Genomic DNA, 5,870 nt, shown 5'->3' on the forward strand with positions numbered 1-5,870 from the left:
GCTCACTGCATTACACACATTTGAAGCTTGAACATGATCTAGTTGTAACACAATATTAAATGATTCATGTTTACTTCCATTATATATCACAAACAAGTATGAATTGTTTAGAATACTAAAACAACACAATCATAGATTACGACAACGGCAAAGTGTGAATATATGCCTTGACAGGATACGATGGTTTTGATGATTGACAAAAGAAGTCCTAGAAGAACAACGATGCAAAAAGCGGAAAAGAAATTCAAACTATCAAGTCTTGAGTGTTGAGTTTTTTGTTTATATTAGTAGGACTTTATTGTAAGTGGTTAAAAAGCTCTCAAGAAAATAAATCACACACTCACAATGTTTTTATTATATGAAGTGATTTTACATGAAAATATTTTTGCATGAAAGGTCATAATTTATTTCCAAAACTGCATAATTGATTTTGACATTAAAAATATATTTGAGTAAGATTTGGATTTATTCATAAATCAAATGACCATGGATTTGACTTTTTGCATAAAATATTTTCATTACATAATTGATTTTGGTTTGAATTGTGATGCAACGTACATTCTATTGTCATTCACAATTAAGTATGATTTGGGTATAAATAGCACTTTATGGTTTTAATCGGTACACGTTTTTCTTCTATGCCATAGATAATCAATTGCATATTTGACAAATACATAACGGCTATTTTTGCATTAAGGTCCAACAGCTAGTGTTTTAATTATGTCCTCCAACGGCTATCATTTTGTTAAAACAATTGCATTCTTATTTTTACCTATAAATAGGTGTCTTGTGATAGCTTATTTGAATAACTAATATTTGCACTAAACATTGGCAAAAATACTTTTACATCACTCTCATTATTTTTACACTTGCTAATTTATTAATCTTGAGAGCTATTTTATACTACATAGTTTATCTTGTAGTTCTTGTGTTTCAATTGTAATATCTACACATTTGGTGTATTACTTTATTATTGTAACTATTTTGTATTGGGTGCAATCCCAAGGTTTCAAGAGAGGTGATATCTCTTGGGTTTAGAGGCTCTTCTACAAAGGATCGTTTTGTTTGGAGAGTGCTCGCTATCTTGTAAAGGTTACTAGCTTATCCCGTTTAAAAGCTAGGTTAGTGAAAATCTCAAGGGGCTTTTCCTTGGGGACTAGACGTAGGCCTTGGTGTTTTAGGCCGAACTAGGATAAACTTCTTGTGTCATTTTCTCTCATCCCTTTATCTCTTTTACTTTATTTGTCATTTATTTTATCTCACCATATCTATTTTCATATTTATTTAAACCTTTTATAAGAACTTTATTTTATTTGGTTAAAATCTTTTTTTAAGTGCTTATCTTAAATCGTTTTCTAAAGAACACAATTCACCCCCCTCTTGTGTGTTTAAAGTCACTTGGTCAACACAAAGCTTTATATGTAATCTCATACATTACCAATTAAATTACGAACCCACACATAGAGATAGATAGGTAACATTGTAATTAATATTACAGAAGCATTGTTCACAGTGAAACTTAAACCAAGTTATATAGAAATAAAAGAGTACTTTGTTAAAAGTGCATTACTATTACAACTCTCGCAAGAGCATTTTCAAATTGAAACCAACAAAACAGTTTTAGAGTAGACGTTAAATTAAATAAAAGAAAGACACGATTGTTGCCAAACCAAACAGATCCAAGAAGCAATAGCCTATATCTCCCATCATTACAATCCACCGGGAGGTTGTTAATCAATGTTAAGGCGCTGCATCATTAGATCAAGAATACGTCCTTGCCTTTGCTGCTCCTGCCTGATCTGTTGAACACCAGACCTTGTACCTTCAACCTCAGTCATCATCCTTGCACGCCACTCTTGGTCATCTTGAACCTGCCTTTGCTGCCATAGTCTCATCTCTTGAAAATCGGACCTTGTCGCTTGAACCTCAACCTCTATCCTTGTACGCCATTCCTGGTCATCTTAAACCACCGGGTGTGGTTGATGTTCCACTTGGTCAGCAGCCGGTGTGTCGTCTTCAAGATGCTGCTCTTCTGCAACTTCTGGATCTAAATCAGAATAAATCCAATTTGTTGGATTGGATGTGTCAGTCCTCTCTGGATTTTGCAATAGAAACGCGTCTTGTTTATCAACCCTCAATTGAAATTGTTCTCTCCTCCCGCCACTTACATCCTTAATCATTTTCATCTGAATTAGCGTATCAATCTCAATTCCCTTGTAATCCTTCATTGGAGGTTGGTCAGAATAATATTTTATTCCTAACTTCCTTACAATGTAATCGATTGGCCCCCCGACCACAATAAGACCAGCCTCCTGTGTTGCAACATATGCCATATGGCTTAAAAGATAGTATCTCGTGTCTACCTGACACTTGTTAACCATAACCCATAAAAAGAAAAGTTCATCGGTCCTAACCGTACCCGTTTCCTTCCGACCAAAATAAGCTGCAAGCCATAACCCTGTGAATGTAGCGGAAAACAGGGTTGTGGATTGAACTAGCTTTAGCAGATCTAGCCACAAATTTTGTCCTCCCGGAGATTTTAAGCCAAAATTTATCAGAGTCATAATTATCAGGCCTAGTATTTGGGTTACGAGAATCTTGGATGAATCCCGTGGCTGGGAAACCCATCCGTTCGTTAAACTTAGGTAGGCTCATGCTAAACTCTATTCAAGCTAAATGACACAGTGTGTTGTGGTTCATCGATATTCAATTTATCTTTGGTAAAACACAACGTATTAAGGAATTCTAGGGTAGTGTGTATATATGTGGAGTGCATATGCCCTAATAATCTCTCCAATCCTATGTTATTAGCCAGAAGTCTAACATTTTCTATCATACCTAATGTATTTAACGTTGTTTTATCGGGATACCTGCTGAATGCAATTCCCCTTGCAGCGAGTTTGTTGTACCTCTCCCTTTCCTCCGATTTCTTGAGGATAATCCCAAGCTCATTAGCCTTACTCTTCTTCTTCCTTCCGTCCGAAGAGCCAGCATCATCAACAACTTTTTTCCTCTTTAAATCAGATGAAGCGTCATCAACACCTTCTTTTCTCTTGCTCGCCATTTTTTAAATTCTCAAAAGGGTACAAAATATGGGTTTTGAAGATTGTTGGGTTTTGACCTTAAATTTTGGTTGTGGAAAGATGAATTTATGTTGGGTTTAGTGTTTGGGGATGAGGATTTGTGTTTGGGTCTTGTTTAATCTTCAATTTCGTTGGTTTTGAGTTAGGTTTTTTGACCACACGAATTTGGGAATTTATATGATGATTGGATGAGTTTTGTGGAGGTTTGGAAATGAATGTGGCAAACTTGGTGGTTGATGTTGTTTTTGTTAAGATTTATTGAAGTTTTGAGAAGTAAAAACTGAGATTGGGTTGGGAAATAAGTTGATTGATAGGTTAATGGAGGTTTAGGTTTTGAGAGAATTTGAAAGAGTGTTTGTTTGAATGAAGAGCGGTTTTGCTGGGAATAGATAAAGGAAAATTGAGCACGACCGTGTTCGTTAATGACACGGTCGTGTCATTATTGAATGATATTTAAAAAAAAAAAGTGTTGGATCTAGGAATCGAACCCAAACCCTCCACCTCGCAAGCACACATTCTTAACCAATAAGCCACATGGGGCGCGTTCGATAAGTAATTAAGTTCACATGTATATATTACTTATTAGGCCATTTTTTTAATTTTTTTTCTTCTTTTAGTCTAATAGAGTAAATGAGTAGTTTTTCGTCACAAAAACGAATTGACATTAACCTATAATATAATGTTTTGAAAAAATAAGCAGTGCACGATCGTGTTGCATATTAACACGGTCGTGCAAGGTTTCACCATAAATATCCATGTTAACACTCCCAACAACACCTTCAAGCAGGCATTGTCCTTCAATTGATATTAAAGTTAGAGAATTGTTGTTCCCACATTTGGCATTGTCCTTAAATTTGAAAAGTGAATAAATAAGATAATTATTGTTCCATTGAAAACAAAATATATGTTATCACATTACATTGCATTAGACATTACATTACATTCCGAAATTTACATTTCAACTGCAACAATCATCTTACCACTGAATGGGGCCAATTCAAACCTGCTAAGCAGCAGGACTCCAGTATTCGATCAGGATCTTGAACGGTGGTATTCAAGTGTCAAAAGAATGAGGTGGATTCCTTGACACTTGAATACCAGCGTTCAAGATGCTGATCGAATATTGGGGTCCTGCTGATTAGCAAGTTTGAATTGCCCCATCCAGCGTAAGACAATTGTTGCAGTTGGAACGTGCATTTCAACCACAACAATTGTGTTACCTTTGAATGGGATAAATTCAAACTTGCAAAACAACAGGACTCAAGCACTTCGCCAAGCACTTCATGTTTTCCCTTTGAAAAGAATAAATTTTTGTTAGGCTTGCTTTAGATGATGGTATTTAAGTGCCACCGAATTGAGGTTCAATCCTTGACACTTAATACCTTCAACTAAACCAGCATAACAAGAATTTAATATTTTCAAAGGAGAAACATGAGGTACTTGCGAAATGCTCGAGTCCTGTTGTTTGACAAGTTTGAATTACCCCATTCAAAGGAAGACAATTGTTGTAGTTGGAATGCACCTTACCCTAACTAATGACGATTTTATGGCAGAATCAAACTTTTGATGATATCTTAAGTTGATCTAAGCAACTTCACCCGCATACCAAACGTGTTCCACCATCGTTGTGTCTCTGAGCTTCTCCCCCGTTGAATTGTGTATGAACGTTGATCCACCCGACCATTGTTTTAAATCTACACAATAAGAAACAAAAAACAATCAATAAAAAACTTATTCAAACATTTCGTCAAACACTTGATGTGCACGTAATACATTGACTCTTAAATTCATAAAAATAACCCTAAAATTATAAATCATATAGTCTTCTTACTAAAATAAAAAAAATTAGTCATGTAAATCTACTCTAAAACTAACATCTATCCTAAAAATTAATTATAACATGTAAAACTAACATCTATCCTAAAAAAATTAGTCTTCTTAAAAGTTTATTTGTTTTTTTCATTATACGTTTCACTTCATCAAAATACTAAAAATCTTGAAGGAAAAAAAAATCATATCTATCACACTAAACTTATTCACACCTTGTAGAGTTTGTAGGTGTTCAAGTTTTTGAGAGAGTATTCTTTCTTTCAAAAAAAAGGGAGTAATGCTTATAGAGTTTAGAGAGAAAGTATTTTGGCTAGAGTATTTTCTTCCACTAAAGTCTCAAAGGGTGTGATTGAAACTAATTATAGAAATATTGTGCTAATATTTTCCAAAATGACATAAATAAATCATGACTTTATGATATAGGTTAAAGGTTTTTATTGATTGGATAGCACATTCATTTGCTTTTTCAATGCTTTTCATGTTGGCATGCATATGTCTTTCAACTTCAATCTCAGAGATTCACATTCATTTGCTTTTTGAATGCTTTTGATGTTGGCATGCATATGTCTTTCAACTTCAATCTCAGAGATTCACATTCATTTGCTTTTTGAATGCTTTTCATGTTGGCATGCATATGTCTTTCAATAAACTAGTCAACTTAGTAACTAGTTTACTTGGAGGAAATAGTTTAAAATGACATCTTGGAAATAGTTTAATCAGTCGTTATGACATCTTGGAAATAGTTTAGGACAAAGAATCATGTCATTAGGTTGAGAGTTGTTAATTTGATTAGTCGGTGAAAAATTTGATTAGTCATTGAACATTCATCCAAGTACTTTGTCTACAAGATCTTTCAGTTATAGTAAAAGTTGTGAATTTGATTAGTTGTAATGACATCTTGGAAGTTGTTTATGTTGAAGAATCTTGTTATTAGGTTGAGAGTTGTAAGCTTGATTA

The sequence above is a fragment of the Medicago truncatula genome, chromosome 3 (genome assembly GCF_003473485.1).
Source record: "Medicago truncatula cultivar Jemalong A17 chromosome 3, MtrunA17r5.0-ANR, whole genome shotgun sequence".
Taxonomy (NCBI): Eukaryota; Viridiplantae; Streptophyta; class Magnoliopsida; order Fabales; family Fabaceae; genus Medicago; species Medicago truncatula.